At 35.6% G+C, this 24,564-nt stretch overlaps 1 long non-coding RNA gene across 6 annotated transcripts in view; it reads right to left on the reverse strand.

Annotated features, from left to right (window-relative positions):
* Positions 1–728: 728 nt before the first annotated feature.
* Positions 729–24,564, reverse strand: part of LOC115302026 — a 231,708-nt gene continuing 207,872 nt past the window's right edge. For 5 of the 6 annotated variants that reach the window (XR_003913394.1, XR_003913395.1, XR_003913397.1 and 2 more), the window contains 2 exons: positions 3,088–3,266; positions 729–897 (listed from right to left, as the gene is read on the reverse strand). This is a non-coding gene — a long non-coding RNA (uncharacterized LOC115302026). Of the gene's footprint in view, positions 898–3,087; positions 3,267–16,178; positions 16,222–24,564 lie in introns of all 6 variants that reach the window. The other variant, XR_003913393.1, reaches the window with a different exon arrangement.

Genomic DNA, 24,564 nt, shown 5'->3' on the forward strand with positions numbered 1-24,564 from the left:
AATTCAGAGTGAAGGAAGTGAGAGCTAAAAGTGAGGGCTCTGGACCATATAGCTAAAATCTGCATAACATGAAGGAGAGGAGAATAAATAATTTTGCTTAATGAAACAGAGGGAAAAATAATGAAAGATGAGGACCAGGGAGCAAGTCAGACAAAAGCCCAGAACAACGTGCCCTCTTAAGGACAGGGTGATACCAAAAAAGACTAGTGATGCCTCATGAAGAATGCCTGAATCCCTAACATTTATAGAAAGAGCTAAAAATCTGGACCACAAGGCTACATTTAAGGATTTTCTAATATAACTTCTCCAATGGCTTCCATAATACACTCAAACCTGTTTTGTTTGGTTGGTGGTTTTCCTAAGCTTCCCTATCAGTCTTCCTGCCTTTCACACTTCCTCCATCTGCATGTGGAATTGTGGCGCTCCTGCAGTTCCTTGCCAAGCTCCTGTTTCTCTTCACTGAATAACCCCTTTCCAGGTGAATGCCTCTATTTTCATGATTATAACTACTACTATCTCTTGATCCTATATTGAATTCAAACCTCTCTTTGGAGATTCAGCCCTGGTATTCAAATACCTTGCCCACAGCTTCCCTTATGTCCACAATTGTGTCTAAATTGGAAATCATCTTTCTTCACTACCCAGATTGCTCCTCCCCTGATATTCATCATGCTTGATAGCCTCTAGCTGGCCATACTTTCTACTTTGGATCACTCTTCAAGTCTATGTGTTGTACTATATTTGCTTATATTTAAGAGAGGCCCAGAGAGGGGAAGGCCTTGCCCAGGATTACATAGCAGAAAAGGAGGTGGCTGATTGATGATACAGTGAAATCAAGAACTGCAACTTCCAGCAGTCTGGCTTTGCCTCTGGGACTGGACACTTCCTGGTCATGGCCTGGAAGAAATCAAAGAAGATGGGAGTGAGGAAGGCATCTGCAAGTGACGGGTCTTCCTTCCTGGTGGCCTGATACTTCCCAGCAGGGAATGTCGTCAAACAGAGCTTCTTAAAAAAAATGTTCTGCCTCTAAAGAAGGAATTCATTCAATGGAATGGGAAGGTGGCAGACTTAGCGTGGATACAAAGTGCCTGGAACAACAAACACTCAGCCATGTGCTTGTGCCTGTGAGTGTATGTGCTTGTGTGCATGAGGCATGTGGTGCATGTGAGTGTCTCCTGCACACACACTTGGATATACAGCTCTTCATGAACTTATCATAGGAAGAGGCATATGAAGTCTTTACCCTAATGGCTACCTAGACCACAATTATTAGACTTTAGGGGGAAAACCTATTTTAAAACTTTTTTTAAGCAAACTTCTTTCATACATTTCTTATAATATCCATGCCTGGTCTTTTTCTATTCCAAATATGTGTAATGCTTAGAAGTGAAGTTCATTTTGTGTGATCTTTTTGCATTTTAATCTGCTTTAGGTAGATATTTAAGAATAATAGGTCTAACAGGAGAACAGGAAAAATCTAATGGAAGACCATGGGGAGGGGAAAGGGGAAAGAGAGTTGGGGAGAGAGAGGGATGCAAAACTTGAGAGACTACTGAATACTGAAAACTAACCCAGGGTTGAAGGGGGAGGGAGGTGGAAAAGAGGTGGTGGTGATGGAGGAGGGCACTTGTGGGGAAGAGCACTGGGTGTTATCTGGAAACCAATTTGACAATAAACTATTTAAAAAAATAAAACAGTATAAAGCTCCCCCCCAAAAAGAATAATAGACTTTCATTTAAATGTAACATAAAAAAACCCTTTATGAAAACCTATTTTGCACCAGATGCTGACCCAAGATCAATAAATATGGAGTTACACAAGACTAAGGGATTTTCATGATACTGTTAGTCTAGCTGGGGAGAAACACAAGTAAGAAGAAAGCAAATAAATAAACTAAATAATTAGAGTTCATGTTAAATACTATGAAGCCTACAGCCAGGCAGCAACAATACAAGCAAAAAATGGTGGGGACATATTTTACACAGTGTACAAGGAAGGTTTTTCAAGCCAGGAGCTGAAGGACATAAGGGAACAAATCCATTGGAAAAAGAGTGTTCCAGGCTAAATTTAGGACAGGAACTTTCAATCCCTCAAAAATGGTAAGTTCATTGTGTGATCTTTTGGAAAGCCAGTGAAGTTTAAGTATATTGAACACGGAAGGTAGCTTGAGGTGTGTTCATTAGCTGGCATTCACTGAATGCTTTGCATAACCTAATTACTGTGTTGGAATTTGAAGTAGATTATACATTTTACACTCATATTTACTTTATGATTTTTACCCTTATTTTGGGAATTAGGAAACTGAGTCACAAGGAGGCTAAGCAGTTTACACACATCCTAATTGGTGAGCTGAGACTGAAATAGAGAAAAGCTCACCCTTCTGACACTGTGTTACATTGCCATCTATTGTCACTTGGGAGCCAGATTTTGCAGAGACTTCAAGTGCATGATAAGGAGCTAGGATTTTATTTTAGCTGGAACTGAAAAGACACTGATGGTTCTTAATAAGGGAGACAAATCTTTCTCTCTGAGATTCTTCCAAGTTTGTCTCCACTGACAAGTTCTCAGTTCACACCTTTTCTCTTGGCTCCCTCAGTCATTGCATCAGTGTCCAGCGTTAGCTGGGTAAATCCACACTCCACACCACCACCAGATTTTAATACACATGAAATCCAAACCCAATCAAGTCACGACCCTGCCAAAAATCCTTGCACAACTATCACAGCCTTCAATAATAAAATTCAAACTCCTCAGGACAGGAGTGTGTGTGCTTCCTGATCTGTCTTCTGCCTCTCTTCCAGCCTCACTCCAGTCATGTGATTTCCGTCTTGTGCTGCTACCACACTGCATCTCTTAGAGTTTCCGAATGTGCTCGTTTCTCTCTGTAGAGTAAGGAAGAGGCCCTCGCAGGTAAGCATGACAGTAATTTTGCTGAAATAGACTCCTTTTCTTTCTATTTCTACTGTAACATATGTTCCTCCCTCTGGAAAACACATGCTCTTTCCTGCTTTGAGAACGTCTCCTTGCCACCCCCATACCCTACCCTTACTGTACCATCTTGGGAAGGGAACTGCATCTGCCACTCACTTAGAAAAGCTCAGCTCTGGAGTCACATCCCCTGGTAAGCCATCCTCCCATAAGATCCTCTGCATACATGCATCCGAGTGATAGCACATAGCATTTTGCTTGTTGTTTGCTTGTCTCTCTCTCCAACATGATGACTGTTTTGAATTTAAGGATTTAGTCTTATCCACATAATCCAATACCTGGAACATGACATGAGTTTTAATAATTACTTGTTTTATGAATGATAAAGAGAATGGATAAATGATTGGCAATAATTCAAAAAATCAGGCCAAAAAGTAATTAATGAAGACCAGGAGCTGCATAATTTATTGTTCAGGGACCATATGCCATTTCAATTGATTGACATCTACAAACTCATTCTACCATTTAAGACCCACCAAACAGAACAAGCTGGTACTTATTATCTGAATCAATTAGTGGATAATGTTTAAATACCTCTGTTAAACACAGATATGATGGTTGGGTCATGTAACCAAAAATCTGTATAATATATAATCCATTAATTTGAGGAGAAAGGATATTGATGAAAAAATATAATACTATAATGTAGAGTATTTTATAGTATACAAAACTCTCTAATGACAATTTTTTTTCATATTCAGAGCCATCCTATAATATGTGACATATGTATTATTTACAATTGCCATTTTTTAGATTAGATGATGGAGTTCTGAGAGATTGCAAATCACCTGTAAATTCAGTAGCCCGGAAGTTCAGTGGCAATGCCTAAATTGAACACAGATTTTTCCAAATCTAAATAATGTAACTCATTTAATGTTAAAGTGATACATCTAAGAATCACATCTGAAAATATTTACTTGAAAAACAAAGAAAAAAGCTCCAAACATCTAGCTTAAGAGGAATACAGCCTACAGTTAGGCATTGCTTCTTGTTTGCAAGTTTAATACAAGGCTCCAAAGTTTGGACTTTGGAAACTCTTTGAACTTTTAACATACCAGTCTTGCTACAAAGGCTTAAAATCTCTGAGCATTTTTGAGTCTAAAGCACAGTTTTCTGTCCTGAGAACACTCATGTATTCAAGCATATATTGTCATTCCCTGGCCTAGAAAACACAAATATCATTACCTTTATCCTCTCAGCATAAAGCAAATTTTAGATGATTCGTTTCTAGGCCTGAGTCAAAAGTTTTATATGTATTTGTGATCTTGTTTTGTGCTGTGACCATGAAAAATTATGGCGCTCTGATTTGTGATTAACTTTTAACTTCATTTTCTAGCAAAAGAGAGACTACAGAGAAAAAAACCCCATGATTGTTTCTCAGGTTTAGAGAAAAACATCCCTGAAGAAGAGGACATCTTTAGTTATTTAAGGAGAAATGTAAGTGGAAAAAATACTCAAGTGTAATTAAATGGCTTTCAAAAATTTAAGTACCATTCATTATAGAATTGTATACTTCACATAAACATTTAAGAAAAATTCCCAATAAAATAAACATGTCTAATCTCCATCAACATAAGGAAGGCATAGGGGCAACAATAAAAAAAAGGTTTTTTATTTTTTTTAATTTTTTTTATTTTTATTTTTATTTTTTCAGAAAACAATGGAAGAGAAACTTAACAATTCTGATGTGTTAATTTTGAGGCTTTATGTTCAGGTCTTGATGGGTATTACCATTTTAGAGGTGCCAAGATTATTTTGTCTGATTAGTCTAGCATATACTTAAAAATGTATGTCATATTCTACTATGATTTTGGTTTTATGATTTCTTCTTGTATATCTGTTAATTTTAATTTCTATGTTTTTTGGCTTACATTATGTAGTAAAATTTTTATCTTTCATAAAAAAAGGTTTTTGAAAAAAGTCTTTGGCTGATAATACCCTCCAGCAAATACTGCTTGAGCTGTCTGCTTCAGGAAGCTGGAGACGCAGACACGGCCTTCCACGCCGGGGTGAGGGCGGCCAGGCGCCCTGGCTCTGAGACTAGGTCTGTCATGCCCCATCATCACCTTGGAGCAGTGGTGCCGAACCACCCATCACTACCAACAATTTCTTCCAAAGGCTCATGGGACCATCATCAGCTCAGGAACACTTATGAACAGATATCACCTAGTAATTACTATGTTGCCAATAATGGCAACATTCCTGGTCTTGAGGAGCTGATAGTTTAGTGTTTTAACCCTCCAAAATTCAGCAGTCAGGAAGATCAGTGGCCACACCAAACTTGAACACAGGTTTTTCAAATACAAATAATGTAATTCATATATTATTAAACTTATAGTAGAGTAGATTTTAAAATCCCATCTAGAAATACTTACTTGGAAGAAAGGATACTAGCCATCTAGTATGGTTTAGAGGTAATATGGCCATTAGTATGGCCATGTACACACACAAACAATCAAAATGCAATGTTCTAAGTGTTCAAATTGATGTTTGCACAAAGTGATAATGGAAAAAAGCACAGGGAGAGTGATCCAAACATAGCCTAGAGGAAATGGAGGTTCCAGGAAGAAGTAATGTTGAAATTAGGAAAGATGAGCCACAATTAGCCAGAAGTTAAAGACAAGGGACTCCATTCCCAGTAGAGACAGCAATACATAACAAAATCTGGATCTGAGACAAAGCATGGAGAGTTGTAGAAAATGAGGTGGTTCGGTATGAACACAGTACAGGGTGAAAAGAAAGGAACATAAGAGATAATGTTGGAAAGATGGAGCAGTGGCTGAAAATCCATAAAGCTGTACATCATCGTATAAAATGTATATTTTATCCTAAGTGCTATCGATAGTTATTACTGGATCAAAGGCAAGAGGATGAGTGTCATGGTCAGATTCACATTTTCTACTTTAAATGGTTGAAGCCCTATGGAGAATGAATTTTAGCCGGACAGAGAAGCAGGCTAACACAATTGTCCTAGTGATAAAATTATGAGTGTCTGACTAACATCAACACTGTGGAGATGAGAATGAGACTAACTTAATAAATATTTTGAAAGTATACAAGGAATAGAATTGACAATCAGTGATAAAGTAGTAAGTGATACAAAGGATATCTAATCAATGATAAAGAAGGAGAGGTCTAGAATGACATAATTGATTTGTAACTTAGGCATGGAAAGACTGGTGATAAAATAATCAAGTTAGGGACTAAAGTATAAAGATCATGTTTTGAAAAAGAAGGCTCCATACAAGTTGTACTTAGGATGAATGTGGCACATCTGTGTAGAAATAACAAGGGGTATTAATAGATAAAGATCTGGGGCATCTGAGCGGCTCAGTCCCTTGAGTGTCCGACTTCAGCTCAAGTCATGATCTCATGGTTGCTTGAGCCCCATGTCAGTCTTTGAGCCGACAGCACAGAGCCTCCTTTGCATTTTCTGTTTCCCTCTCTCTCTTCCTCTCTCCTGCTCACACTCTTTCTCTCTCTCAAAAATAAGTCACATTAAAAAATAATAAAAAGAAAAAGAAAGAAAGAAAGACAAACGAAAGGAAGAAAAACAGACAGATAGAAAGAAAGACTTGGAACTCAATAGTGAGGTCTATATTAAATATGTTTTATAGTTCAAACAAAAAATGAGAGTTGAAACTACTAGTATGAATAATACTGTCTAAAGAAAATCTGTAAAGTGAGAAGAGATAAAGATTTTAATGAGTTCGGCTTATCAATTCTTCTTTCATGGATCATGCCTTGGTATGGTATTTAAAACATCATCATCAAACCAAGGACATCTAGATTTCTTTCCTTTGCTATATTTTCAAGAGTTTTATAGTTTTGAATTTTACATTTAGGCTTATGACACATTTTGAGTTAATTTCTGTGAAGGTTGTAAGGTCTCGGTCTAAATTCATTTTGTGCTTGTGGTTGTCTTGTTGTTCCAGTGCCATATGTTTAAAAGACTGTCTTTGCTCTATTATCAAAATTTTGCTTAAAATATCTGCTTTGCAAAAGACACCAACAAGAGAAAGGAATGACAAGCCACAGACTGGGAGAAAATAGTTGCAAAATACACATCTGGGAAGGGACTATTATCCAAAAATTACAAAGAACTCTTAGAGCTCAACAATGAGAAAACACTACAATTAAAAAAAACAGACCAAAGACCTTAGTAGACACTTCATTGAAGAAGATATACAGATAGCAAATAAGCATATGAAAAGCTACCTTATATCACATGTTATTAGAATATGTAAATGAAAACAACTATGAGATACAACTGCACACCTAAAAGAATGGCCGTATTCCAGGACCCTGACAACACCATATGTTGGAACAGATGTGGAGCAACAGAACTCTCTTTCATTCCTAATGGGAATGCAAAATAGTATACATACTATGGAAGACAATTTGGTGGTTTCTTAAAAAAAACTGAACATATTCTTATCATACTGCTTAGGAATAGTGCTCCTTGATATTTACACACAGGAGTTGAAAATTACCGCCATACAAAAACCTGCATATGGATATTTGTAGTGGTTTTATTCACAACTGCCAAAAGGTGAAAGCAGCTAAGATGTCCTTCAGTAGATAACGGAATAAATAAAATGTAGGACATCAGTACAAAGAAATATTATTCAGTACTAAAAAAGAACTGAGCTATCAAGTCACAAAAAGGCATGGGGAAACTTAAATGCATACTGCTAATAGAAAAAAAGCCAGCCTGAAAGGCTAGATACTGCAGGATTCTAACTATATGACATTCTGAAAAAAGGCAAAACTATGGAGATATTAAAAAAGATCAAGTTGTCAGGGACTAGAAGGGAGAAGGTGATGAGTTGGTGGAGCACACAGAGAAATTATAATTAGGGCAGTGAACTTATTCTATATGATACTATAGTCGTGGATACATGGCACTATACAATTCTCCAAACCCATAGAATGTACGCCACCAAGAGTAAGCATGATGTAAACTATAGAATTTGAGTGATAACGATGAGTCAGTGTAGGTTCACCAGCTGTAACAAATGTACCATGCTGGTGGGGGGGATGTTGATAATGAGGGAGGCTATGACATATGGGCAGGAGGTAAATGAGAAATTTCAATACCTTCTGCTCAGTTTTGCTGTGAAACTAAATATACTATAAAAATAAAATTTATTAAAATTATCTAATTTGGAGATGTTGATTATAATAGTCTATATATGTAATTAGTTTATAAATCCTGTTTAACCTTTTTATAAAGTTAATTTTAGATTGGCTGATTAGTTACATATATATTTAATATCTTTCGGTATACTTCTGCATGTTCTATTTGTCATTGATTCTGTGCATTTTTTCCTTTATACATTCTGAAACTGTGTTATATGGTACATTTCAACTTGATGTATATTTGATGTGTCAAGTTACAATTGTCATATCATCCTATAGATTTATTCTTTTCTGATTATGGAATAGCTCTGTCTACCTACAAATAGTTATTTATTTAAATTACAATTTTGTTATAATAGTATAGCTTTTATCCATTTTCTTTAGCTAACAATTAAATGGTATGACTTTTCTATCTGTTTACCTTTAACCTATATCTGTGTGTGTGTGTGTGTGTGTGTGTGTTTGTTTATTTATTTTGAGAGAGACAGAGAGAGAAGCCCAAGCAGGTTCCACACTCAGCGCAGAACCTGGCAGGACTTGATCCCAAAACCATGAGATCATGACTTGAGCTGGTATTAAGACTTAAACACATAAGCAGTAGAGCTACCCAGATACTCCAAGTGTACTTCCTATGAGAAGCATATGATTGGAATAGATTTTATCTGACAATTGCTGCCCTTTAATTTGAATTATTTATTCAGTGTAATTTTAACACTGTTACTGATATATGTCATTTTAAACTGTGTTCCCACTTGTTCTAGTTTTATTTTCCTTTTCCTTTCTTTCCTTCAGTTGAATCAGTCCAGTTGGAATCAATCTCATGCCAATAATTGGAAAACAATCCTGGTTTTCTCCTCTGATTGTCAATTCTTTATCACTATCCCAGGAAACATTGGCAGCCCTGCATCCCAGACAAAGCAAGGTCTTTAGAACACTAACTCTACTTATTCCTTTCCCAACTTTTGTGTATTGTTCCACAGGATTTTATTTTTATGTCTATTTTAACTTTCTCTACTGTTTAAAAAAATATAGTCAGTTTGAATTTATGTTTTCTCACATATCTGCCCTTTGGGATTACATTCATTCTTTCTTGATTTCCCAACTTGTTATTATTTCCTTAGCCTTAAGAACATTTTATGATATTTTCCTGTTAATCAGGTATGCTGCACTATCTGCATTTTTGTATGTCTAATAATGCCTTAAATTCATCTTTGTTTTTAAGCAAAACTTTTGATTGGTGTAAAATTATAATTTTGCAGTCAATTACTTTTACCGTTTGAAGATATCACTTTATTGTTTTCTGATTTCTATTATTTTATTGATATGCAATTTGTTAGACTCCTTTGAAAGCAACATGCCTTTTAACATTTTCTCTTGGTTTTTAATTCTTCAGTTTTATGACCTTTCAATGTGTCACTTTATTTGTATTTGTTCTGCTTGGAATTTGCTGCATTCTTGAGGCTCTGACTTGATATCTTTCAACAGTTCTGAAAGCTCAGCAATTATCTTTCAAGTGTTACCACTCTCATTGTTCTTTCTGGACTCTACTTAAATTTGTGTGTTAACTCTTTCTACCATTTCACAAAATTAATATTTCCCAGAGCCTCCTCTACTATTTCTGTCATTCAGTCCTTCTGTTATTGAGTGTGGGTACTTTCCATTGGTCTATCTTCCAGTTCTCTAATTATCTTCAGTGTACATAATGTGATTACTTGAGAATATCCATTTTATTCTTGACATAGCTCCCAGTCCTTGTCTGAAAATTATCCATTTTTGTCCTTTATGTTCATTACAAAATTAATTATCATTGTGTATGTGTGTGTGTGTGTGTGTGTGTGTATGTTTGTGTTTGCATGTGTGCGCATGCGCTACCTTTATTATTTGGTTCTCATGTCAGTTTCTATTGTCTATTTCATCTCTTTTTCTCCTGTTTTGTCAATTTTATAAGGTTGACTGCTACAGATAAAAGTACAAAGGTAATAATGAGTATCTAGTTTTTTTTTCATGGCAGCATTTTCTTTTACGCTTTTTAGACAGGTAAGACAGAAGTGGTTCATACTAATGAAATCAAGGCTTGAGGTTGCTTAAAACTCTGCACTTAGTTGTATGATGTCTACTATTACATAAAGGAAACAGAAAAATGGACATCACTTTCAGTAACCACTTTTCTACAGTTGCTCTTTGCCTAAGTTTCTTAATTTGAAAAAATAATAAGTTTCTTATATTAGATTTTTGGTAAAAAAATTTAGTTAAAAACTTATATAAGATTTTTTGTAAAAAATGGTCAATATGTAATTGTAATTTGACTAAGTAAACTACTTTATAAATGTAACATATCTGTTTTAAGATATTCTAACAATAATATGAATTAAAGTGACCTTAACTTTTTTCATCAATATTTATAGAGCAAAATGTTTAATATCTCATAAAGACCTGGAAAAAAATGTTCACAATTATTTTAATGATATTACCAACATTCCCTACAGATAGAGAAATGAATAAAAGATACATTTTACCTCCAATATCTTATTTCTTCTCATTTCAGATTTTTAAGGTTTATTTATTTTGAGAGAGAGAGAGAGAGAGAAAAACAAAAGAGAGTAAGTGGGGAAGGGGCAGAAAGAGAGAGGGAGACAGAGAATGACAAGCAGACTCTGACCTCTCAGTCCAATACAGGTCTTGAACTCATGAACTGTGAGATCATAACCTCAGCCACCCAGGTGCCCCTCATTTCAGTTTTTATGTACAACTTTACAAAGCAATACTCCTGGGAGCCTAGAATTGATAAAAATGTGAAAGAACAGAAAAGGAAGAAGAAGAGAAAGAAAGAGGAAAAGAGAGAGAGGAGGGAGAGGAGGAGAAATTTCTGTGTCAAAAGCAAAGAAATAAAAATAATAAATAAGACTACAACTGAGACTCTGTCTTTTCCAGTTTTGGAAACAATAAGTCCATGCTGAATGTTAACCCTGAAATAACTCTGGATGGATCATATACGTAAGGACAAATGGAGTTTTGTATCTTAATCTTCACAGTTGCTTCTGAAAGAAATATGGTGTTGGAGCACCTGGGTGGCTCAGTCAGTTAAGCATCGACTTTGGCTCAGGTCGTGATCTCACGGTTGGTGAATTTGAGCCCCGCTCTGTGCTGACAGCTGGGCTCAGAGCCTGGAGCCTGCTTCAGATTCTGTGTCTCCCTCTCTCTCTGACCCTTCCCTGAGCATACTGTCTCTCTCTCAAAAATAAATAATAAAATACATTAAAAAAAGAAATATGATGCAAAGCGAATGAGAAATTTCTACAGTGTCTGAATTGGAAGAATAAAAAGTTAATGTAGAAGAGAGTTCATACTCAAGGGAGATCATAATAGTTTATCCTGTACCCTGTTAATGGAAATTTCAACTTTTGAGAACTGCCTAAACCATTAAAGGATATTATGACATAATCATTTTTGAATGATTTACTGTGGTTTCAAAATTCTTCTAAAATAACTTTGAAGTCTCTGCAGATGACAGAGACTATCTCTGAAGTGACAATCAGCTAGAGACAAATGCATAAGATCTTTAAAAATTATTCTAACTTAACTAAAATGTTAGTGTCTTCTGAGAAAGGAAGGCAGCTATGGGATTTCAGTATCATTTCTTCCACAATCTGTTCTACACAGTAGTAAATCAAGAATTTGTTAGTTCATAAAACTAATCTGAGGTCAGGGTCTGGATTCAATGTAAATGTGAATTGCTTCAGACACTAAAGATAAGCACCATAAAGAAAGTAATTAAGCTACTGTCGGTTTTTGTCAGTAGGCTGAGAGGATGAGGTTTCTTCTGGGAGCTAGGACAGGAGTTATGAGCACTTTCGGGAACACACTGATTCATCCAGTGTGCAGTGCTAGGTCTGTTCTATAGTAGGATCTCTGTACAATTTCAATGAATGTATGAATGAATGGTACTATACTGGATCCCAAATGGCGCCCAAATAGGTTCCCAGACTATTGCTTTTTAACTGGGTTTATTTGGGATTATATTTTAGACATAGGGATTTTCCTTGAACCCCAACATCTTTTGTAATCCTTTTCCTAAACTCTATGTTTCTCAGATTCAATACAAAGTCTTTACAAAATTCTTGGCTGTCAAAATGCTTTTAAGTAGTCTCTCCTGGATATATTTCCTATTATTCTATTTTAACTGTATAAACCTTAAGTATTCAAATTATTGTCTGTAATGACTAGTGAAGGTGAGTGAAATAACTGAGTGAGGTACTTGTTTATTGCTGTCAGAAAAATTTCCCCCATGGTCTTAAGAAGTTATAACTTTTTTTCCAAATTAAGTACAGCAGACTAGCTTATTTACTATGGACTATTTTTTGAATATGGATCAAAAGGATACACATCAAGTTATCTCTAATGCAGAATTAAAATGCCTGAAAGGTGCAAAAAGTACTCACTCATCAATCATTAGTAAGATTATGGCAATTAGCCCAGCTGGTACCTAAAGGACCACCACTATAGCCTGGGGATGACGTCTTGATTTTATTTTTATGATAAAAGTATGAAAGACAGGAGGGCATGGACCACTCTCCATACCTGACCAGGTAGACTTGCTTACAAAAACCTTGCTACATAGTAGATGAACTGTTAAGCTAACTTGTGAAAACGCATAATTCAGAGGACACGCACTGAACTTAAAAATCTTCTGATAAATTTTGGTAGATCCTTTCTTTGCCAATTATTACAAATTACAGATTGCACAAAAGATGAGATTTTACTCCTTCTAAAAGAATGGCCTTTAATTATTTAACTATGAGAATATGTGCATTTATTTTTTCTGCTCAATCTATTGCTTATTATGTCTCTAACATCCCCAAACCAATCAAGTAGCAAATTCTGTCAGCTTTTCTTCCAGATTCTATACAGAGGCCAACTGCTTTTCAACACCTCCATCACCACCATCCTGGCCCAGTCCATGCTCTTTCACTTCTGGACTTTGCTACCATCTCCTAATTGGCCTTGCTTCTTCCAGTTTTTGTCCCATTCTGCAGCCAGAGTGATTTTTGTAAAGTAAGTCAGATCATAATATTCCCTGCTTAATTTCCTCGAATGGCTTTCTATCTTACTCATGTATGATCCAAAGTTCTCCCCACAGCATACGGCCAAGGACTACCCTGATCTCATTCCCACCACTTTCCCTCTTTTACTTTGATTTAGCCTCCCTGACTCCCTAGTGTTCCTCAAAAGCACCAAGCAAATTTCCACCTGAGACTGTTTCCCTCTGCTAAACAGACCATTCTCCACATGTACACCTGTTCAAGATAAACAAAGCCAGATACAATAGTGCTGAGGATAGATGCTATTCAGTGATGCCTACTGTTATAGAGAAGAGGATCCAGTGTGAACTGAGCTCAACTTTGTGAAACAAAAGGCAGGAGCCCTTTTAAAGGCTGAGGTATGCTGAGGCAAAGGCACTCAGGGTAACAAGAGGTGCTGGGTCCCTGCGAATGAGCCATATGGCTTTGTTAATTGGAGTTTATCCAGAGGAGAAACAAACGGCTGGGCCTTCAGAACTCGAAGGCCTGTTGCCAGTTACAGGCAGGAGTCTCCCCGCGTTGGGTCCTTTCCCTCCTGCAAAGACTAGGAACAGAGTGAGGAGGCTTACCTCCTTGAATGTTTGCACTTCAAAGAGACACTGATTCTCAGATCTTTGAGAAGCCAGTTCTGATGGTAGGACATTTATATCTCTAGGAGGCAGAGAAAGAATTTATAGTTGCAAGCTATCTAAAGTAACAGCTCTAAGAAGGAGTTCCAGGGCCTAAATTCCTACCACCAGGTTGTGATTGGAAGAAACAATAAATTCTACTGATATAATATAAACAGATTATATATATATACACACACACCTATATATATCAGATAGGAATATATATTTATGTGTTGTATTTCATCTTACAATAATATGTAAATTCCACTAAGGGCTTTAGCTTTTTTACTGAGAATCCCCCATGCCTACCACTGCTCTTGGCACATTACTTTATAAATATTTCCTGATTCCCACATTATTATTTTAAACTTTCTTTTAAATGTTTATTTTATTATTTATTTATTTATTTAGAGACAGAGAGTGAGCAGGGGAAGAGCAGGGAGAGGGAGAGGGGGAGGGAGGGAGAGAGAGAGAGAGAGAGAGAGAGAGAGAGAGAGAATCCCAAGCAGGCTTCGCATTGCCAGCACGGAGCCTAAGGCAGGGCTTGAGTTCAGAAACTGTGAGATCATGACCTGAGCTAAAATCAAGAGTCACCCTCCAAAGTGACTGTTTTTAAACATTTATTTAGAATTGTATATATAGCACTGTGACGCTTACTTGGAATCTAAAGATAAGTAAGATAGTCCCAGACATTAAAGAACTCCTGGCTTAGTGGAAGAAATAAACATGAACACCAATTACTATATAATAGTGAACTACTTGCTGAAAATTAAGTACACAATACTATTGGGATCCTGAAATCTGAGCAAAAATAATTGGGAGGAAATAATATATCAAGAAAAAAATCTAAACAAGAGTTGATTATTTGATTAGAGTCTTGAAGGAAGAGAGCAAATGTATTTGAACGTATTTCCAATAAAATTTGATATATTCAAAATACTGTATTAATGATTTGTGAGTAGAGACATTTTATTTTTCCAGTTAAAAAGAGCTCTTCCTATGGAAATTTGACAGTTAGTAGCACAGTAGAATTACTGACTTAAGTCTTATTCTCAATGCAGTTGTGTTTCTGTTTTTCCACCTTATCACAAGGACCTGACATTTCATTAAGGAACATGCCTCATTTCTGATAAGCCTTGGGGTTACCCAAGGTTACACAATTCTTTCCTTTTTTTATTTCCCCAATCACTACGTAACTGGGTCTAAGGAAGATGACTGTCATATTGCTACTAGCATGCATGACTAAAGGAAGAAAATCTATTCACAGCCCAGTTCCTAGTATAATTCCATCTCTACCCCACATGGTACAGTACCACTTGCTACTAAAAAATCATAATGCACTTTAATATTAAATATTAATATTAAATGCACTTAAATACACATTCATAGAAAGACATTACAATGACATGCAATGAACCAATAGGATATTATTTTAAACATTTATAGATAGGTACTTACAATCATACATATGTATTTATGTGGCTTTTTTTCTTGAGAGAGAGAGCATGAGCAGAGGAGAGGGAGAGAGGGGGAGGGAGGGAGGGAGGGGGGAGGGAGAGAGAGAGAGAGAGAGAGAGAGAGAGAGAGAGAGAGAGAGAGAGAATCTCAAGCAGGCTTCATGCTCAGTATGAATACTGTGACCCTGGGATTATGACCTGAGTGGAAATCAAGAGTTGAATGCTATGAATATAATACAGTCTATTGCTGTAGAGTCTTTTGCTGGGAAAATAGAAATAATTATTACATAGAATGAAAGGCTATGATAATAGCCTTTAAGATGGAATTCAGTCTACACTGGAGATTCAATCAAGGCACAATATTAATTATGGGTCAAACTTTAATCTTATGCAGTAAACTACATGTGATTAGAGTGACTGAAGTAGTCAGCAGAATCCAGAGGGATAGATTTCCTTTTAACACATTTTAAATAAACAATCCTTGCAAATAGCGTAAAATATCTCAAGTTAGTTATTTTCTCAGTGCCTGTAAGATGATATAAATGATATATAGTGAAATTCCATGTTGACATAGGCCATTAAACCATTCTGATTATTAGAGTAATGTTGTCACAATGGCTTCAGTCATTGAATTTCAATCATAAACTTTGTTCAAACATAATTGATCATTAGTGTTCTCACTTGCTTCAGGCTCACTGTAGCTTTTTAATATGCTAAAATCATCATCAGAAAGTGAGAGGTTAATCTCCTCTGCATTGCAGTTGATCATCCTTGAGGGAAGCTTTTTAATCTAATGAAATGACAGTGAAGGCAAGTACAAAGAACAGTTGACTTAGGGTACAGGCAAGTTGGATTCTATAACATAGATTTCAACACAATGCCAAATATTCTTTGTAACTTACCAGGTTTAAATTTGGGAAGCTATTTGCTTCATAGCTGTATCATCTGGAAATAATACAAACAAATGGGTTGAATTTTTATGAGGTGGTTTGTACTCCTCAAGAAAGAGAATCCTGATATAAATTTAAAACAGCAATATTTCAAAGTAATTAGTTGCAGTGGCCCCTGGAATAAGAATATTCATGCATCATTATCAAACTAGACATTCAGAAGCTATTTAGTACAGCTATAAACATAAGTTATGCTGATTTCAATATACCCCAAGTCCTTTTGAATCAAACTGACTTGTGTTTTTCAAAGACTTGGATTCTGTTTTGTAAATCACAGCTTATAATTTTCTAAGAATCAATTCTTAGAATTAGAAGGTATTTTAAATACTGAATAAGTGTTGTCCAAGGCTTACTGACTACTGATAACTGAGTTTTCAACTCCAACATTCTAACAGTGTATAAATATATCCTCAGTAAGTATTTTTTACCAGGTTTTGTTCTATTTCTAAAAAGTCCTTTGTCATTGAGCCTACAACTTTTTTGAGTGGGCCTTCAGCCCCATTTCCATCTTGTTTAAATATCTGTATACCATTCTATTAGGTATTTATACCTTTCTTTACTTAGCCATTTTCTTACTGATAATGGATTATTGTCTGTTTTATTCTCTTATAATAAGTGCATGATAACTATCCTAATGCATAATTTTCTTATTCTTATATTTAAGATTGTTTCCTTAGAATAGATTTTTAGAAGTACGATTTTACTGGGCCCAAGAACTTTAAAATTGTAAAGGCTTTTAAATGTATACCACAAAATTGTTTTCCAAAAGGTTGTACAAGTGATCATGACCAATAGAGGAGAGGGCCTATTTTACTGTACTCTCACTGTATTATCAGAATTAAAGTGGTAAGAATATTGTCCACAAAATTAAACTAAGCCAGTACAAAACAAGAACTGGTGAGTTTATTTATACAGAAGTGATCCAATGAGGCAGGAAAGGGATTATACTACCTATTCAGGAGATTTGGGGTTAAGCATAGGACACCGTACATATGCATTTATCTAGCTTCTTCCTGAAACCTAGCCAAGTGGCAGGATGAAAAAATAAATATGGTTTAAGCCATAAAATAAGTCAGACAGGTGGTGACAACATGTTTTTAGAAGCTGGGAAGTAGATAAGTGATGGAAGGGAATGTCAAAGGCAAGCAAGAGAGTTCTCAGTGGAAGGTTCTTGCACTAGAGGTACGGTACGGTAAAGGTAAACAATGAAAAGGATAAACTGCAAGTCTTTGCAAGAAACTCGGGGTCCCTTCCCAATCTTGTGCAGCCATGCAGCTGTCTCTCTCACTCCCTGAAAGAGAATAAAGGTTTATTTGGTGTTGAAATTGAACTAAAGGCTCTATACTCACAGATACCCCAGGCATAGCAGAAGAGGGAGAGAGCCTGGCATTTAAAAGAACAAATAAGGGAAAGTCTAAAGCCTCTTCTTACACAACACAAGGGGGCTGTTAATGTCTTAAATTGGTAACTCAAAAAATTGGAGAATAACATTCTTATTTATAACTAAGTAGGTCGGTGTCAGAGAAAATAGCTACAAAATTTAGGGGAGAAGGATTGGGGATTAGGAAGAAGTGAGGAAAGGGTCAATTATTTTTTGCTATGTTAGACTTTTAAAATGTACATGTATTATTTTGATTTTTAAAATCTGTAAAGAATATAAAACATGGCAATCAAAGCTATCCACCTGAATGAAAGGACTAGTATTTGTGTTTTGGACAGCTCCTTACTCCTGAGTCCTCTAAGAGCAGGGAGAAAAGCCATTTAGAGCAGCCAGGTGCCTGGGCTACTGAAGCTCATCTTTTCCGAGTCCGTTGTCTCTGATCCTAGGTCCCTTTCCAAGTTGAGAGCCCAGTGAATTAACCAGGTAAAAGAGCATGAATATATTGGGGCATAATGGATTATTTAATGCCCAAACCTAGGAGATTGCCACTAAATAACAATCCAGCAATACATGGAATTAAGGTCTCTTTCTTAGATATACAGACTCAAGTTAACTGTTTTGTACATCGCCTCTACGTTTCCTCACAAGCCCTCATTTTGGCCTGGCCTCAGCAGTGTTTCTTAAACAGCCTACCTAGAATAAGTAGGCTTATTTCAATTTCATTTACTATTTTGCACCCAGTTATTATCATTACTTCGCTTTAATAAGGTGAAGGTCCTATTTCCAGATAACCAAGAATGGTGCATGTGCAGAACAGCTTTAATTTTTAATTATCATAATGTCCTAGAAGATATTTTTTCTTGAAATGACAAGAATACTAATCGTTCTACAATCCTGTCCATTTCTCTTATTTTTTTCTCTCTCTTCCCAAATTCTCAGTGACTTACACTGTTTATCAGAATATTATTAACCCATTCTGGCTCTATGAGTCAGCTAAGATGGTATTCCAAGATTTTTATAAATAGATTTCCTTAAAAAAATCCATTCTAGACACTAAATTTTTCAGTTCACTCTATTTTTTAAAAAGGAAATAATTCATATAAAATTAAAATGCTATATTCTATATACTATCTGTGCCCAGGATTCTTATGCACTGGAGTGAACATCAGAATTCACCTGTGGAGCTTATTAAGTATAGGCATCTATTCCTCTACCTGCTCTTTGTTCAGTAGGTCTGGGGTAGAATCTAAGTGTCAGTATTTGTACCAAGTGCAAGTAGATTCAGAACCAGCATCAGAAAAACATTAGTTTAAGCACGGTTTTTCTTTTGTTTGTGAGGAGATAACCTGCTATTTGCCATCGAGAAAATATTGCCGCGCCTAAAATATGCAATTCAATCCAGCATGAATATTTGGGGACAACAAACCCATATGTGGATATGAAATAAACACATTAGTTTCCAAATTATTGAAATAAAAACTTATATTAAGAAGAAAATAACACCAGTATCTGGAAACCCTCTGAAATCCTCTAAAATGCAGAGGAAAATAAGGATTATCTGATGTTTATCAATCAAGTTAATATTTGCCTAACAAATGAATTATGATTAGGGAGTTAGGAGCACCCAATGTAACAGACTCTTTTAGAGATAACTCTCGTTTTCATAAAAGTGATTAAGAGAAAAATAATATTGGTGCTAATTAAAGTTGAAGTAATTTGAAAGATACAAAATGGAAAGAATGTATCGTATAAGTTAATTTTAATGATTAAGGATAATTTAACATGCTTGTACTAATTGTGATGTTTTTTATTTTTTGTTGAACATAGAGAATTTTTTTCCATGTTTCTCACTTGGTTTCTGTATGTCTTGAAATATCTTAATCTTCTTACTTCTTTAAAAACCAGTGAGCCTTTCTAGCTAAATTTATAAAAATAGAACAGAGTGATTTTGTTAATCTTGCCAGCTACCTCTTTTGTTCAAATGCCAGCAGTCTATGAGGCAGCTTGGCTCAAATGACTGATGCATTTGGTTCTTGGCTGATTAATTCTCCAGACACCCTGCATCTGTCCAAAGAGGGGATTGGAAATCTTCAGAGAGCCATCTAAGCGCTATGATTGGAGGTCAGCTTTACATATGATTGTCTCCATTTGAAGTCATATCAATTTCAGTCTTTTAAACTGTAGGCATCTGAAATTTAGTATTGACTTTTATTCTGTTGCTATGGATGCTTTTAGTTTATGTTGAGGAAGACATAATAGACAAGGTTCTAAATTTTATAATTCAATTTCTTGTGACAAAGTTAATAATCTAATGGGAAGGTAAGGCAGAAGATTCAGCCAAATGGCAGACAATAGTCTTCACCATGAAACAAAGAGGGGGTGATATTAATTTTGCCTGCAAAGGGGATCTGAGGAATATTTTCTCAAGATGCTTGGCCTCCAAGCTTGGCGCCAGAAGGTGTCTGGAGGTGCCTAGGCGGCTCAGTTGGTTAAAGATCGAACTCCTGATTTCAGCTCAGGTCATAATCTGAGGGCATAGAATCAAGCCCTGTGTTGGTCTCCACACTGAGCACAGAATCTGCCTGGAATTCTCCCTCTCCCTCTCTCATGGGCATGCACTTTCTTTCTTTCTCTGGCTCCTTCCCCCCTCCCCCCAAATATATATGGTGTCTGAAGGTACATCATCTCTCACATTCTTATCTTGAAGTGCATTGTGGACCCCAGTACCATAGAATAGGAGTTTACCATTTTTTTATTCCTTTGGCTACATAACTTATCATTTTGATAAGCTATATTTTCATTACCATCAAGTTCAACGTATTTTCTCATTCCTCATGATTGACTTTTCGTTTCAAGTATAGGTTAGTTAGAAGTGTTCCCATCTGGGGTGCCTGGGTGGCCCAGTCAGGTATGCATCCCACTTTGGCTCAGGTCATGATCTCACAGTTGGTGGGTTCGAGCCCCGCATCAGACTCTGTGCTGACAGCTAGTTTAGAGCCTGGAGCCTACTTCAGATTCTGTGTCTCCCTCTCTCTCTGACCCTCTCCTGCTCACATTGACTCTCTCTGTCTCTCAAAAATAAATAAAAGACATAAAAATTTTTTTAATTAAAAAAAAAAAGAAGTGTTCCCATTCATTTCCACAAATGTGGATATTTTTAGTTATTTTTTCCTTATTGAGCCTTGATCTAACACTACAGTATTCACAGAACATATACTGTCCTATTTTCAACCTCTGGAATGTGTTGAGACATGATTTATATCCAGGATATGCTGATAAATATCTTGATAAAATTTTTTGATAAATGTTTTATGTACACTTCTGCATTTTTTGGATGTAATCTCAATTAGGTCAAATTGGTTAATTATGATGTTTAAAAGTGCTGTAACTGTCTCCTTTTTCTATACATTACTAAGAGAAATGTTTAAAAATATCCCACTTACATTATAGATTTACTGATCTCTTATTTTAGGTTTGTCACTTTTGATTATGTATTTTAAAGGTATATTATTAAGTGTATATACATTTATTAATGTTATATATTCCTATTAAGTTAACTATCATTACAAAATGTCCCTCTTTATCTCTCCTGTTATTTTTACCTTTAAGTCTATTTGTGTTATAGTAATAGTACATGTTAATATAAATTAAAACTATAATAATCTGTAGTGTATTAGTATAGCCAAACCAGCGTTGTTTTTGCTTTCATAGCATGTTTACATAACATATATGCCTATGTGTGTAGACATATGGGTTGGAGAATAAAATCCTGCTCAATATTTTCCTATTTGCAGTATCTTTTATTTGCCCTTTTATTTCCCTTTTCTTGACTTTTTTGTATTAAATGCATATTTTTTTATTATTTTAGTGTATCTCTTCTGTTATCTGACTTGTTATGGCTTTTTCTTTTACAAAGAAAACACACACATACACAAGTTGGGAGGGGTAGGGGAGAGGGAGAGCTAATCTTAATCATGACCCTGGGATCATGAGCTGAGCTAAAACCAAGAGTCAGAGGCTCAATTGACTGAGACACCCAATGCCCTTGACTTGTTATGGTTTTCATTATCAATCTTTTTTCTGGTTACTTCAGAAATTACAAAAGGCATCCATAACTTATTACCATATAACTTAAATTAGACAAGGTCCAGTGTAATGTAAAACATTTGTTTTAACTCTATTTCACTCATCTGGCAGACTTTCCTCTTTGTTATATATTTTATTTTTTTCCTTTATAAGGACAGTGAAGTCCTTAAAAATTTTGTTCGCTGTTTTTATTTTATTTTTAAATAGTTAGTTGTCAAATTGGTTTCCATACAACACCCAGTGCTCTTCCCCACAAGTGCCCTCCTCCATCACCACCATCTCTTTTCCCCCCTCCCCCTTCCCCTTCAACCCTCAGTTAGTTTTCAGCATTCAATAGTCTCTCAGGTTTTTTGTCCTTCTCTCTCCCCAACTCTCTTTCCCTCTTCCCCTCCCCTGGTCCTCCATTAGGTTTCTCCTGTTCTCCTGTTAGACCTATGAGTGCAAACATATGGTATCTGTCCTTCTCTACCTGACTTATTTCGCTTAGCATGACACCCTCGAGGTCCATCCACCTTGTTATATATTTTATTGTCAGATATGTTATCCACACCACAGTGATTTGTTAACCTTGTTGCTTTAAACAGTTAATAGTCCTTCCTATTTACTTTTCCTACATTTGCCTTTTTACTTCTTACACAGAACTTCTATTATTCTACCCAAGATCACTTTCCTTCACCCCACTGAGTTTGCAAGAACTGAAACAATAACAAGAATTGTTAGTTGTGGTCACTTCTGAGAAAGGAATTGGAGATAAATTTTCACTTCTTACTTTATATTTTTCTCAGAAAGAATGGCTTTATAGTTTTTGCTTTTGTCTGACATTTGTAGGTAAAATTGTAACCCTTGAAGCCTAAAATACACAAAATTTGAATATATTTGGTATACCAGCATAGCAACAAATATTAGTGTAGTTTCCATTAGTATTATAAACCTTTTCAACACTTGATTACACAGGTGACAACCTCGTCACAGACATGACAACTGTTTAAAAAATGAGGAATAACTGAATTGGTCAATAGGAAGACACATCTCTTCTTCATGTCCCATTAGAAAAATATTAATATGTTAAATAACTGTTAACAGTCTCCTTAGTTGAACACAGTTGAGTGAGTTCTACCTATCACATATTTTTGGGAGTTACACAGGAAACATAGTATGGATTCTCCATCAAATGCTGTATATTTAATAATCTTCTGGAAATTGCTTCAGACTGTGTGATTATAGAACTGTCAGCACCATTCTCTTGAGAATGTGTCATAACTGAACTACAGAATAATTTTTTTTTCTTTTTTCTCATCTAGGATAAACCATCTGATTCCTAAAGAAATGTGGTTCTTCGCCAAGGCCCAAGTTTACACAACAACTAGAAGCCAAAACTGAATAAATTTCATTTTATTTTGATTTTGAATGCCTGAATTTCATAGTCTTTCTGTCTGGAACTCTCTCAAGTAACACGACTTCAAGAGACTGAAGGTGAATGTTCTCCTCCATCTTACCACAGTTTCATCTTGTTTTGAGATTTCTATGTGAAGAAAGCATTACTGTTCACAATTTCCCAAGCTAGAAACCCTGGAGTCATCTTAAAGAGTCCTGATTTTTACTCCAACAGATCATCAAATACTGTTTACTCATATATCCCTTTCATCTACCCTCTTGTTTTTATCATGTTATTGTGACATTGAGCATTGCTTTGAGGGGGAAAATACATCCCACAGTCTCACTTATTGGCTCTCCTACAATTGTGGGAGTTGTAGCTTTTGCAACCTGTTCTCTAATTGCAAATCCTTTTATTTATTCCTAATTGATCTCCTTTTCAAATCTCCATAGGGACTATTTCAAATTTTCACTAGTTCTTGAATGCTTTCTTTCCATTTACATCTCCATTATCATGGGAAAAAGGTAGGCCTAACTCAGGTAGTTTATCTGGAAACAAATGCAAACGTTTTAATTATATGGTGCAAGATGTTATGTGGTAAAAGATCTGAATGCAGAACTATCTTATCCCTTGAGATTTGAAAGATTGAAAATCAGTAGTTTGGAGAAAATACAGCATGTCTGCTAAATGTTATGTTTGCTTAATTAAATTAAGCCATTAGACCTTATTATATTAGAATACTCAAAAACAGTTTAATAAAGTACTAATGTTTGAGCTTAACAAATTTTAATATAAAAGCAAAGGGTCCTTTAAAAAGCAATAATTCCTGTTTAAGTATTAAAGAAAAAAGTCATTAAGGGTATGAAATTACTCTTGCTTCTGCTTTCATGCTGAACATCATGAAAATAAGGCTTAGTCAATGACTTTGAAAAGAAAGGCTTAGAACTTACACAAAGACCGAAAAACCACTTTGATTTTAAGCTATGAAAATGGAGCCATTTCTCAGCCATTCAGTACAACCAATTAATGATGATGGCCTTTTCAGATTAAAGTATTGACTCTAATATGTTACCAATGGCCCCTACAATTACAGCATTAACACTGACATTGAAGATATTTTTGATACTCTACAGATGACATGTAACAATGGCACTATGTCTCACTGTTTCCTGTTTCTCATTACAATGATTCTGACACTTGGCATGAATTACAGACATTTAACACTAGAGGTCTGAAGCTTAAATTTGGAGTTGTAAGCGCTTAAAATCTTTATACCGGTAAGACATTTTGATTGTAACTGGCTGCAGAATTGTGCTTGAGGATTTTAGAAGAATGGAATATGATTCAGTAAAAACTAGAAATTCCACCTTTGTACTGGTGTGGAATTTGAAATCTATATAAATGAGAAACAAGTACACAAACAATTCTTTCACACAGACTTCTGAGTGTAAAGAAATGTGCCTACAACTACATTATTATTATAATTATAGAGACTT

The sequence above is a fragment of the Suricata suricatta genome, chromosome 9 (assembly GCF_006229205.1).
Source record: "Suricata suricatta isolate VVHF042 chromosome 9, meerkat_22Aug2017_6uvM2_HiC, whole genome shotgun sequence".
NCBI lineage: Eukaryota > Metazoa > Chordata > Mammalia > Carnivora > Herpestidae > Suricata > Suricata suricatta.